General features: G+C 30.2%; 2 protein-coding genes across 11 annotated transcripts in view; one reads left to right on the top strand and one right to left on the bottom strand.

Annotated features, from left to right (window-relative positions):
* LOC143192067 (TOX high mobility group box family member 4-B) overlaps positions 1-15,058 on the top strand; it is a 434,710-nt gene that overhangs the window by 129,549 nt on the left and 290,103 nt on the right. The gene's annotated exons all lie outside the window — the stretch shown is intronic.
* Positions 1-15,058, bottom strand: part of LOC143192070 (ATP-dependent DNA helicase Pif1-like) — a 599,413-nt gene that overhangs the window by 338,966 nt on the left and 245,389 nt on the right. The gene's annotated exons all lie outside the window — the stretch shown is intronic.

The following is a 15,058-nucleotide window of genomic DNA, read 5'->3' as shown; positions in this document are numbered from 1 at the left end:
AAAGTGAGCTCGCGCGGCACCCAATTTACACAGAGCTTTCTCATATCCAAATATTCGTGAATGATATGATGTACACGTTCAGTTGATATCCTCAGAGTGTCTGCTTCTTCATTCAATTTCAATTTACAATCATTCAAAACCATTTTGTGGATTTTTAAAAATATTTTCGTCGGTAACAACCTCTTTTGTGCGTCCACTGCGTAATTTCTTGAGTAAATATCTAACACTAAAAAATTAAAATAAAATATTTGTAATAAAAAATTAAACCGACCTCAAAAAATAAATAAGGAAATCACTAAAAATTAAAAAATAACCAGATTCTTAGCACAAAAAAAAACCTTTTAAAATAAATTATGTACATAATAATCCTTGTAATAACTAAATTAAACTAAACAAAAACCTTACTTAATCTATCTACTACACGTATTTTATATTCTACTATATACACACAATTTAGCTTAATACCTACCTAAACCTATCTATTTGCAATATTATTTTAACTAGTACTAATTGATTACTTTGAAGTCGGTGTCGAGCCCAAACTATACAAAAATAGTAATATAATTTTGTGACATATACACAAAATTAAATTACCAACAAAACAAATCTAATTTGTTGCTCGTACCGACTTCAAACGTTTCTTGTTAAAAATATTTTATGAATTAATTACGTTAACCTCGATTTACTTATTTATTTTGACAAAAACAGATTGGCGTTGGATGACCAATTTTTCGCAGTAAATCGAAGCATTGCTGGACATAGTTTAATATAGTTCAAACAAAACTATGACAATTTAAGATGTAAGGTTAGCAAATATGATTTGAATGATATGAGCTATGGATTATTAGAATTCAGAAACTTTCCTTGGATTGCTGGGACAAGTATCGCAGATTAAGGTCTAAGGTCACTAAAGATAAACTCAAGTTTCCGTGAACTAACCTAGTATAGTTGTTGTGTTGCTCAACTGTAATCTGTTGAAATTTGAGATCAAAACTTGAGAAACCATTAAATTCCATTTAGGCCATAACGTTAATATTTGCTTAAAACATTGCAATTCAGAATAAATCACAAATAATTTTACTCCAACTGTAAGCTGTGGTGCCCACTTACATTCCATTAGTAGTTTTTTTTTTTTGGAGGGAGGTCTTATACAGCGTGGCCGATACGGCCCTTTGGTAAAAAATAATGCGTTGTATGTGATCAATTATGTTTGAGATGTGATGAGGAGGAAGGGTTTCGTTTATATTAAAATAATGTTAGGACGGCAGTATTACCTGTACAGTTAAATTTCTTATATGACCATTCCTTATGACCCAATCAATAGAATTGTAAATTAGCTTTAATAAGTTTGGAATTGGAGACAACAAAATATCATCGATTCTCGACAGCTTATTTTTATTGTGCAACATGATTTGAATGGGAATATAAAGTGCCACATAATTTAAAATTCGTAAATCAATTGTTCCATTTGCATTTGCATAATCTATGTGTATTTCTTAAAGTTAAATACTGTCAAAAGTACAAAATGTAGGTACTAGATATAAACATTGAAATATAATTAGGTATGATTTTAGGGTAAATGATGTGGCTCGGTGAATGGAGGTAAAACGAAATGGAACAGTGGTGTTTACATTATGTGACCGTTATTTATTGGCTATACAAAAAAAATGAGCAAAATACGATTAGATAAAACGGATGGCAGCGGTGTTACCTGGAGACGAGGCTTGGACAGTCGGTGGTGGCTCGTCTAAACCAAACGAGGGTTGAGCACAGATTGAATCGAAATACCCTTCAATAACATCCCAAATAAACGTCTCGGGGTTGCCGCCAGCTATTCGTTGTCAGGTTCTAGTTGGCGCTGCTGTCACCCCGCCCGTGTTCAACATCCCAGAAATATAATTCTGGGTATTTTGTAGACCGTTATTCCACGATGCAAAATTCGACATGCCTCAAGGTCGCTACAAAAGGTTTAAGGCGATTTCGTACGAATTTATAATTTGATGAATTCACACTTATATTGAAATTAATTATTTTATTATAGAAGGAAATTAAAAATGTTGTTGTCAAATCTCTACAAAATTCTTGAAAGCATTAGTGATATTAATTAGAGGTTATAAACTGGCAAGCGTTGTAAAAACTGATGGTGTGTAAAACTTAGTGATGCAGTCAAAGTTGATGCAACAAAATTGCAACGTGCTGACGTCATAAACTTAACGTGTTAACGTGCATGGGCTTTTTTATTGGTATCTAGTTTATTTTCACGTCAACGTTTTCTCGACAAAAAAAACGAACTAAATCCACGTCCATAATATAAAGCTGCTTTATGTCATCTTATTCAATTTCATAGATGGTATATAATCATCAATAAAATTAGTCTCGTACTTATGCAAATATAACATTCCACGTAGATATGGCCGCATACTAAAACTGCATATTTCTTAAGTTCTTGACATTTCCACGAAAATCCATTTCTTGCAAGTGATATTACCAACAACCATTCACAGTTAGAAAATAACTTTTCGGTACATATTTCGTGCGGTGAACCACTAAACACCCCGATGAAATAGTGTATGAAAACTACGATCGCGTGGCTTTATACCAGATCCACAGCGACGATAAGCCGCTACAAACTTTTCTAATGGTTTTATGCAGATTGTTGACCCGTGTCCTAAGCTTTTTTTTGTTCATTTTTGGTGTACATTATTTCCTGGCCCATTTGCATTCTAATAGAATAGAATTTGTCGGTCGGCCACGACTGTTTGTTTTTCTTTTTATTTTATTTTAGTTCGCAAAAGAATTAGGATAATCGTTGTTGACATGAAACACGTATGCAAATTGCGCCTAATTTATATTATTAATAAGTCGGCTTTATTAAAAGTGCTTTCAGGAAGTTCATGCTCCGGATTATTAGCAGTCCGCTCATGAAAATGGAAATTTATTATTTATTTAGTAACGTTTTATTTATTACTTTGGCTTTGTATTTTTCAGGGTGGGGAAATGTTGAATGAATATTGAACGCGGAGAAAATATTATTAAATTCATACATAAATTCATTTTTAATGAAACGTTCATTTTTATTAAACACTCAATTATTATCTTCCTCTTTACTTACAATTTCGTCCTGGGTGTTTTTTTTTTTGGAAGGGTATAATCAATTTTTATTAAAAAATAAATTTGTAACTTTACTTTGTAAAAAGGGACAGCTTTAGATGTTTTATACAAAATAGCTTTTAATACATTTATGCAAAAATAATAAAAATAATACTGTTTATGGCATTTAATCTTAAAAGAACATTAGTTTTAAAGTATGGAAAGTGGCTAATTTATCTAGTCTACCTAGGTACCGCTGATTAGAATGAATAGATGGATGCTTGCATTTATAGGTATCTAGCAGCAGAATAACCTGGAGCTGCGGTCGGATGTATTTTGAAATGATCTTCACGTTGGTCACTCACTCGTTTTCTACGCTTTCTCTTCGGCAAAGAAATTGAACATATACAAAGCTGTTATTTTAATTCAACAGCATTTTATGCTTCAAAATTTTCACAAAACTGCAACTATAAATAGGTGTAGTTGTAGTGTATGTGTAGGAACTTAAATATAAACAATACTTCTCGTATTTTTAAAATATTTTTAAATCAATTCTAATTATTGTTATTTATAATAAATGACCGTATTTATTATATCAAGTATTTATAGATTTTAGACGATATGCCTTTGTTATATTGTATATCATAATGTTACCACAGTAATTTTTTTAAATTACTTAAAAAATAAAGCCTTCGGAGAGACAAACTGAAAAACACATATGTAGCAACATATACATAACACATTATTATAGAAAACGAGCTAGATATAGACAAATAGAAAAGTTAGGTAAAGTAAAGGTAACATGTTAAACTAACATGTTCTTTTACCGGAAGGGATTAGAAGAGAAGTGGATAAAAAAAGAGTAGAATAAATAAGGCCTTAAAAATTAATGTAATATTGAAAATATTGGGTTATTCAACAAATATATAATTCTATAAAAGTAACTTTAAATATTAAATTATTTAAATAGATAAAGTATATGTTTGTTGAATACATTATTTAAATAATTTAATAGATAACATTTTAGACATTTTTAAAACTTTATTCAACATAATCTCTTGTTAGATCTATATACTTTTTTTCCGTCATCTTTTTAAAGACAGACAAAGTAAAATACGTTATCTCTTCCCATATTTCCATCTATTTTCGTTTCATTCTATTCCATTTTAACCATCAAAACTATATAGGTATGATTGAGACTTGGATAGCTAATTTTTATGCCAGAATTATATCTTTACTAGGAAAATGATAAAAGATCATGTATTAAAACGGCACGTATATTATTGATTAGTATTTAAAATACAAAGAATAAATTCGGTTTAAAAAAGTGAAATTATTTTTTCCTGAGGCTATTATTCCATTAAAATGAATAATATATTTTGCATAATAAAATTTAATTATATATCAACTTATAAAGATAAATGCTATAAAACGGTGATTAATTATATGTATAATGGCGTGCACTGAATTTCAATATTATTTTTATGGTGGCAATAGTTGATTCTGTTACATATTTATCGTTGATAAAGCAGAATTGCATTACACGTACATATATCAATTTTAACATCACATAAATCATAGCAAACCTTGATTATAAAATATAGAAATGTAAATAATTTCAGCTTGTTTGAAAGTACATAGCGCAACTAGCATAATTTCAACATCTCCATTAACTTATAACTAATAACATATTAAGCAAATTTTAATTGATCGTAAAGAGAAAGTAGATAAAGGAATTAAAATCAAAACATAATATTATATAAATCGGTAATCGATTGTAGAAAACCTTCAGATCAATTTAGATTTAGATTGATTCGGATTAGGTCGATTTCAAAATACTAAAGGCATTAATGCAAATGCATTTTACTTACATCATCCAGTAAATCTATTTTATATTGAATAGCCTAGATAAAAACAAACTTTACCTCAGAAATAATGTCAGTTGTTTCCTTGTGATGAGCTAGGTAGTAGGTTGTCATGGTTTCCAGTTAGAATTAGACCTCTACTTTACAGATGTATCAATTCAAGTACCAGTGGTCACCCAGTGGTCGAAATTCAACCACAACAATGGTAAAGAGAATAATTTGAAAATGCTATTACGCTATTAAAACTTAAAATTAAAATACTTATCAGAATATTAAAATATGTACAAACTATCTTAACAACTAAAATCACTAACTTTTTTTAATTTAATTTAATAAAATTTAAATTCCGTTAAGGTTCAAGATTTAACAAAGTATTTATAAATTTAAATTACTACTTCACTGGACATTATAGCAAAAATATCATAAGGAGGGTTAATTTCAGATCTGTAATAACTTCAGAGGATCAAACATAAGTATATATGTTATGACCTTTCTTTAATTTTATGTTATAAACATAAATATGGAATAAAATATGGAATAATAGATGAAGTAATACATGTCGCCATATTAAAACAGAGAATACATGAATAAAACAATTTCGAAATTGATATTTGAGTTTCGTATGTATAATAAAACAATAACGAACAGAATTAGGTAATTTTTTTTAGAATTTAGAAATTTATAATAAAGGAATGTATCTGTAATCATTAAATGAGATATTAACTTCTCAAAACTTAGGTCTATACAGTAAATAATCCAGAAAATGTATACAAGATTCAAAAAATGAAATGTCATATAGTTACAAATCTTATTGTATTAATGGTCAATAATTCAAAATGTCTTCTATTTGTACTATGTGTTTCATCTGTTAAAATAATGTAGTCAGTTTCATTTTAATTGCTTTATATTTAAAACAGTAGTTCTTTATATTTAAAATAGTAACTTTTTCCTATCAGTAGACGTATTTATTTTATGTAATTCTGGAATTGCAATTGTGATAATTCTTGTCCTTGCAGATAGCTCACCTTTAATTTGCGTTTTATGGCTTTTGTTAATCTATTGCTTTCTACTTTGTCTTCTATCTCACGTGGGGACTAATGACTCGGCGAATCTTTTTTTTATTATCTTGCATCATATCGACCAATAAACAAGACGAGTACTCGATTTATACATCAGTAAGTATCTCCTAAATTAAAATAAAGTAAACTACATACGCTAAAGTTAACAATGTAGTATTATACTAGCACTACTACAGGTTTGTGTAGTTTGGCTCGCTTCAAAGAAACATTTTTTTAATAACATTTTTATTAGATACGCCTAGTACAATCTTAATTATACATTATTTTATTACTACTTTTCATTTATACTTGGATTAATTCACAAGCAAGACGAGTGCGAAAAAATACATCAATATGTATTCCTCAATTATAAAATTATAATAACTTATAGCTATAGTTTACACTAAAGTTATACATTTTATATATATAGTTTGTATGGTTTGGTTCGCTTCAATCTCCTGACATCCTGCGCGCTGTCCTGAACTTGCATTGCTTCCACCTTAATATGATTTAGTAATCTTCTTTCATGTTTCAGGAGAAATATTGGATAACTTAGTAAATCCATTTGATTTCCAGGTCATCGTGCAATTCTTCGTTGGCTACGTAGTGATAGGCATTTGTAATTAATCGAAGAACCTTCTTTTGACAGCGTTGGACGACTAGTTCATTTGAATATTTAGTGCAAACCCATATTTGGACCCCATGGGTCCATATTGGCTTCGTAATTGTATTATAAATCAACCTCAACCAACCAATTTTAGATCAAGTTGAGAGTATCTTCTGACTAACCAGTATAATTGTTTCATTTTGGTTCTAATGTGTTTTGCTTTTTGACTAACATGATGTTTCCAATTTAATATACCGTCAAGATGGATTCCGAGATATTTAGCTCATTCTGCTTGAGGAATCGGACATCCATTGAGTGATGTAATTAATTTTTTATTATTTCGCCGCAATGCAAAATTAACGTGGAGAGATTTGGAGCTATTAAATTGAATTTTCCAAACTTAGAGTTAGAGTTACATATAAGAGTTAAATTAGAGACTAAAATATTAATTCATATATTTTGTGTCACTAATCTAACATCTATTCCTGGTTACTTGATTTTGCGGATATTGCACAAACATTTTTGGCCTTAAAATTCTTCCTGTTTATAAGCTTTGACCATACCAAATATCCCGCCTTCAGGTGCCCTCATTTACGTCAAAAAGGGAAGCAAAATTTTCACTAAGCTGATTAATATAACTATAAGATATATATAGATACAGTATTTCATAATATCGGATATATTAAGTAAATATATATGCTGTTAATTATTATAATATTAAATATAATTAGAATTATTTAGGTTGTAATAGAACATTATATTGCAAATATCTATTTTATTAGTAAAAATAACGGTACGTCTAGAATTTGAACCAATTTCCTGGTTGGAAGTTGATCGTTTGCGATGTTTGCATTCTCACAGAGCTTCTTTGAAGCTGTTTGCTAGGTGAAATATGCGCTGGAATCGGTAAACAGTCTCTTTAATGTTTTAATCAAAATAGTTTTCATACCTTTTAATTTTAACTATCATATTTAGATCAAACGTTTCTCTTAAAGTGAATCAGCGCCGCTATTAGATCCTATTCCGATAGCATATCTATCTAAATTGATTTCAAGAATTGTTCTCAAATCGTAATGCGAAGCATTCAACAATAGCCATATGTTGTACGTATCGATTGAACTTGTGGCATTTTTAATTTTCTCTTTATGTTGATAGCGGTCTTCAAAACTACGAATAATTCTGGACGTAAATTAATTTAATGGAATTTAGTGGAATTATTGTATAAGTTAATACTATATTAGACACTTGTATGAGTTTTGATCAGCGATATCTATTAAAGAAAATATGAAGTATCAACGTATCAACGTATTTCTGGATATTGGATAACCCTTATCTTTTTAATGTTATTGAATTATTCACAATACAGAGTCTCTAATTATGGAAGGCTCAAAATTACATTTTCGACATTCATTAGACTCGCTCTTTCTTTTGAAGAAACTTGAAGGCGATGCTGCTCAAATATTTCAACGAATTAAAGGTAATGATTATTGGCAATAATCAAAAATGTCCGAAGATACTGAATAGCAAGATTTACTTGATGAAAATATAACACAAACTGCCAAATAACGTTCAGATAGCTTAGCTTGTAGTTCATATATTATATATTGAAAATGTTTACATGGCGATGGAAAATATCAAAAAGGAGGGAAATTGGCTGAAAATGTAACTTCGAGCCGTTTCAACATGACGGTTTCATTGCGCAGCCTCGCGGAAAGAATTTTTGACGATAAAGTGTTTCAGCTCGAATCAGAGATTTTGCCTAACCTTTTTTTTGTTAGCCTGAAACCGGGAAGGGGAATCATGTTACTAATCGGGGTCGGAGAGACCTGCAGGAATAATCGAGTTGGACTGGTTATGTGGAGATTGCCTTTGGCCTACTCACTAAGCCCCACCCTATCAGCTGATCCTATGACCTCAAGTGATACTTCTTTGTGTTAGTAAGGAGAGTACCTATAACCTCTAAGTAATGGCCAGGCAAGGACATGGCATCGTTATCACACGACCGTATCTAAGTTAATCGTTCGCCGGAGAAGATCGAGACAATTTGGAATTAGATCACAACGGGACAGTTCGTGATATAACAAGGCCACGAAGAGCCGAATAAGTTGTTGGCATGTTGGCATAAATATCGGCTAGCTTGGTAATACATTTATTATGTGAAAGACGAAGAATGAAGAAATATCTCGCATAGAGCTCGGATATAAAATCATGAACTTGGGGACCTCTGTTTCTCTATGAATTTGATTATTCCCGACGAACCAGAGGGCAATGTTTATTCTCCTAAGAATTTTGATCTAAAAAACTTGAAGACTTTCCACCTGACTAGGTGAAACGTATTTGAGATGGACATTGGAGCCGTATAGAACGACTGATCGAACCAGAACCTTGTTCAGGAGAGATTTTATTGAGAGAGGAAGCTTGCTGGTCCGGCGGATGAATGGGAACAGCGGATTGACAATACCTTGACCTTTTTGGGGGACCTTTGTATCTGGGAATTCCACCTAATCTTGCGATCGAAGACAAGACCGAGATAGGTGGCTTCTTATGACCATGGAATTTCGGCGTTCTCGATTTTAAGACGCGAAATATTTGGTGAAAAACGCAACATTATGGTTTTCCAGAGTAACATCGCGCTGAATTAAGTTGTTACTCGCAAAATATGGGGCATCAACGATGGCACGTAGTATTTTATTTTGGAATCTCTGAAGGATGGCTATATTGAATTTGCTGGTAGTACCCCGCAGTTCGATTCCATACGTTCATATGGACCTAAGAATTTACTTATACATCAATATCTTATTACCGAAAGACAATTTGGATTTACGGCTTATGCGTCAATACATGTGGTTCAGTTTAAGCCCAAATTATACACGCTTTATTATTATACATTTTTTCCAATTTCGGCGTACACCCAGATGCATTCCCAGATATTTAACAGTATCTATATGCAGGAGTTCATGATTATTAAGATTTACCTAAGTTCTATGCCGAGTGAACGTCAGATGAGTAGATTTGTTCTCCTTCGCCTTGTTACGTCATATTTTCAAGCACAAATAAATTTTGTTGAGATGAAGTTGGAGGTTTCTTTTAGCTGATATTGAATCCTCGGAAGATTATTAAATCACGTATCCTCAGAATATGTTTCCACAGTAGTAGTGTATGAAGACGTTGACGTCGACGGTCGTCTTCAAACCTATATATTCATAAACTATTGTTTTTATAAAAGCAGATTCTTCAGGCATATTTAACGTTTGGGTATGAATTTCACCAATCTAAATTAACTAAATTATTTTTGCACAAAATATTGGTAGAAATATTAGCAAATAGTAAATTCTAAATAACTTTTAAAAAGGCGACTTGGTAGCTGCAGTACTAGTTCAACAGGACGATACCCCCTACTGCGGAGAGTCGCGGTTTCAAGTCTTGCCTTGTATGGTTGTATATTCATGCTTGTGATTGATTGTAGTTATTACTGTACAAAAGTGAAAGAAAAGTGTAAGAGTGTAAAATCCTGGAAAAAAATTCTTCTGGAATGTCTAGTTCGTAAAAAGGAAATTTTAAAATATAATAGAAAAAACTTGTATAAAACAAAGAATTGAAAAATGGACATGATATTTAGTTTTAATGAAATATGGAACATAAATCAGACTTGTAATTTTTAGTTTTGTTATTGGAAAATATGCGCGCAAACTTCTTGAAGAACGACCTGATACTCAGAATACAGCTGCTCTTCAAAACATTCAATATTCTAAAAATAAAGTATTTTTATATTTTAATTATGGTTTTTAAAAATGTGTTATTAAATTTCTTTCTTAAACATTTTGAGAAATAACTTGTAATTTAAATTTTAATTAAATTTAATATATTACACTGTGTTAAAGAGTATTTAAATTCAAATAAGAATGTTAAAAAAACAACAAATTAAAAAAAATACTAATAGAAAGCTTTAAATTACGATGCCAGTATACTATCCTATTCACATTCCAACGATCTTAATAGCATTTTTTGATGTTATTTATGTCTTGGTGGAATTTTAAATGATACATTATTCTCTTTATAAAACAGCAGTACAAATTCTACGCTTATGTTAATCTTAAGCTTTCAAGATGTTTCAGATTCGGATTTAAAATAGAACAGTAGATATGTAAGGAATTAAGCTGTTTTCATGTTGGACTTAATAATTTCCATAAATGCAGCTCTGCTGGATTGTTTTATCTTTCTTTGTGGTTTTAATAGTTTTCATAAATGTAATGTGCATTATTATATTTTATTTTAGTTATGATTTATTAATTAAAACTAGTTAAACTAGCTAGTATTCAACAGAAACGAAATAAAGGTATTTTCTATAAAATAATCGATTAAAGAAGCACTGAATGATAATCCAATAGTAATTAGATATGCATCAAATTGCTATTGGTGAAAAAATAAGTGTTATAGTTATAGTGTGAAAATAGAAGCTATATTATACCATACTCTAGAAATATAAAAAGGTAATAATGACAATTCATCGTATCAATAGGCTGGCGAAGAAATGCCCCAATATAAAAAAATATATTAATTACTATCCACTATAATACGTAAAATTGCTTCAAAATGCACTGTAAGTACTGAATTTCAGTGATTTCCATCACTTATTTTTTATTATACTGTATTCCACCTTATACAGTATTCCACTATAATAACACATAATCTATAGAACCAGGCCGTTCTTTTTCATTGATCTATTATTAAATCGTTGAAGCCAAAACTGACAATTGGGATATAACAAAGCCTTATCACCATAAGTATCTAAACGTGAAGAATGTCGAAAATACAACTTTCAGCATAAGTAAACACTAAATAACTCAATAATACTAAGTGGAAAGCATAACAGTAATTAATGCATCTATAATTAATACATATAATATCGTTTTTTATAAAAATAATATATAATTACTTATATACTGTACCATATATATCACAGTCGTACTTGGTGTCCTCTTAAAAAAATAATTATTCTAATTTTTTTTATCAATCTCTTAGAACCTCAGCAATCTGCCCGAGGGGAAATAAGTATTATAATATGATTTCTGTTTTACAATATAACTCTACTGACATGTAGAAAATCGCTTCAGTAAGTGATCTGCTGCTCAAACTTATAATCTAAATCTTATTCTAGATATTATTCTATCTTATCCTAAACTATATCCTAACTTATTCTATAGACGATTCTAACTTATTATAGAAATTATTATATCTCAATCTATGTGTCTGTTAATAAGTTCGTATGATAGTTTACGTTTGAGCTTACGCACTTCACTGTCATCCCGCACATTTGTTTGTTTAATTATAATAATTGTTTGGCGAGTGCATTGGGATGCTCTAATAGTCTTCAGTGTACTTTGCAATAACATTTCGAACCACACTCGGGTTCTAAGGGGATATCGCGCTGATTTAATTTGTTGAAGACGTAATATGGGACTCGCCACACTTTATTCTGGTTACCATAGTTAATACCATAGGTCCAAATGGGCCTAAATATTAACTTATACAGCAAAACCTTGTTATCTAAGGATACTTTAAATTTACACCCTATCAGCAAATACATTTGATTTAGTTTAACCCCAAGCTGCTTGTGTTTTGTCACTATATGTTTTTTCCATGTTTAACGTCGATTAAAATGCATTCCCAGATTTTCAAAATTGTCTGCTTGCGGGATACTATTGTAGATAAGATCTATTAAATACTGCGTCATTATTATATAAAAGGATACTTATAACAATATAGAAACCTATTAAAAATTAAATAAAAGCATCAATGTTACTTTTTTAGATCTTAATCGAACAACTGTGTGAAACTCTATTATAAACATTCCTCTATTTAGGACATCAAATATAAACCTTTGAAATTATCTGTTAAACAAGAGAAACGTTATGGTAATACTGTTTATATCAATATCTTGATGATGCGTATTGTATGTTTTACGACAGATATTAGATATAACTGGTTCTTATGTTAAATGCTATTGCCGTAGGACAGTTATATAAAAATTCTTTGTGATATCGCATCTTGCGACATGTTTCTCAAATAAAGTTTCTATGAGACCACGCATAAATCGTTTGGAATAATCTGCAAATATCATGTAGAGCAAGAGACAACACAATGGTTCTGCATCGTATCGGTTGTAAAATGGGTTCGGTATAAATAATTCATAGTAGAAATGTCACATGAACGTGATACGACATAAAAGTCCCTAAGTTAAATGCTAACCAGCCCAATGGATGCTGATAGAGATCACATTGAGTGTAAAATATTAAACGTTTCTAGATATATATACAAGCATTGTTTTATATCCAACTAAATGCATACAGCTTATCGTTAAACGTATTTTATTTTAATATGAAATAAAGGTACAATAAACAGTTTCATTTCGATTTACGTCAACAACTTTATTATCATTAGGATATAGTAGTATTTTAATATTTTTGTTTTTATATCATATAATTTCGAATGCAATAAAAATATTATATAGGCTTATCTTATTTAGAATTATTTTTACATGGTAGAGATAATATTTCTAAAATTGATTCAATAATTGTTGTATCTTGCTTGCTATTAAATTATATCATACGTACTTAGTGTTAATACAAATTAACGTAGGACTGTCAGAACTTTGTGTTCAACGGGTACATTTCAAGGTGTTATAAGCAAAACAAAAGTTATTTCAGAAACCTATTAATTAAAATGTAATTTCTGTGAATTTTATATTTTATATAAAATATTTACTTAAGTACTTTCAATACATTCTGACCGATTTTAACTGAAAATATAAAAATATAAATTGAACTTGCTACTTGGAAGATCTATAGTTTTGTTGATTTACGCATGTCTCACCTATCTATCCAATTTTTTTGGATCCATCCTATTCCAAATGGTTCTAAAATAAAGTTTTATGCAATATTTAGTATCTTTTCAACAGAATTAATGCTCATATGACGATTATATTCAGCAATTTTCATGATTTTATCCACATTTTCGTCTTTACAGAATATAGTGTATATTTAACATAGAAGCTACCTAAATAAACACATTTTCTGTATATAGAATAAATGTGAAATATTGTATATTTTCTCTTTGCTGAGGTTTTCGTCTTTGACTCAAATTAAAACAAAATTGAGTCAATAATTTTTGAGAAAACCATTCACAAAACATTCAAATAATACGTTTAGAAATGGCAGTTTTCTAAAGCCATCTAGTCTTATCTAATGATAAAATAATCGATTTCCTTTTACTGGACCTAATAAAATCATATTATGTATTGATATTTAAAGATTTCCCTTAATTCCTTTAAAAAATCAATATATGTGGATCTATTTTATTTAATGGTCGTTAATGATAATTGGAGGTATTATGTTACTAGTTAATGAACCAAATAGAATATTGCATACAATTCTGCGAGTAGAATCAAGACTTTATCAGGTATTTTAAAAGAAAAAGCCTTAAAGTTCATATAGCAAACCTAAGAGAGAGCTTGGAACCTTCCGCAAATATTTATTTATGTTGGTATTGGAACCCCCACAAATATCCTGGACCGAAAGCTAGAACTCGGGAGAATTGAAATTTAGCATGACTGTAGACATCTCCTTGGGAGAATATTATATATCAGGTTGATATACCAACCAGGGCTACATTATAGAGTGGAAATATAGCTTCTGTTACCACAACAAAGAATAAAGAAGAATGTTTTTTCTATTTAGATTAAGAATTGTTATCACCTAAATGGATTAAATATTATTCCTATATATTTAGCATGTGCTATATGTATAGCATATATTACCATTATTGGACGGTCCTCCTACTATTGCAATAGTTCGAATCCTGCTGGTCCGTGGTCACAAATTTATGTTTGTGATTGTCTAAGAGGCCGGTAGTCACGCCAGTAGCCAGGCTGGTTAAGACTTGATGTTGTCCGGGATGATCTCTAAGTTGCTCACTCATCATTCCGTAGGCTAAATGCCAAGGACCTTAGTTCAGAGCCCACGTTAAGCAGTTTGTCTAGTCCATATAAACCTTAGTTGGTACAAAGGGAACTTTAAGATGTTTTTTATTTCATTAATAGAATATATTAATAAATTATATATTTATTTGCTGATAATTAATTAGTCATATAAGACAATAACAGTTGCAACGTTTAAAATTAAAAGAAGTGTTTTTAGAATTTACATAACTTTGGTACAAAAATACTTTTAATTTCTCACTTGTTTAACACACTTCTTATTCGTAAACAATATTATATTACAAATAAATGTTCAACATCCTGTCTAAAGCTAAATCGAACGAGTTACATTCCTGTTAGTATAAATCACAATAGAATCAAAATAGAACCTCATATTTCAAGCTAGATTATATCTGAATATTAAACATACCGAGAATTACAAATAAGAATGAAACAACTAATC

This window comes from Rhynchophorus ferrugineus, unplaced genomic scaffold (genome assembly GCF_030347505.1).
Source record: "Rhynchophorus ferrugineus isolate W39M unplaced genomic scaffold, kcgeb_rfMv2 rfM2, whole genome shotgun sequence".
NCBI lineage: Eukaryota > Metazoa > Arthropoda > Insecta > Coleoptera > Curculionidae > Rhynchophorus > Rhynchophorus ferrugineus.
This window is presented reverse-complemented; position numbering and strand designations above follow the sequence as displayed.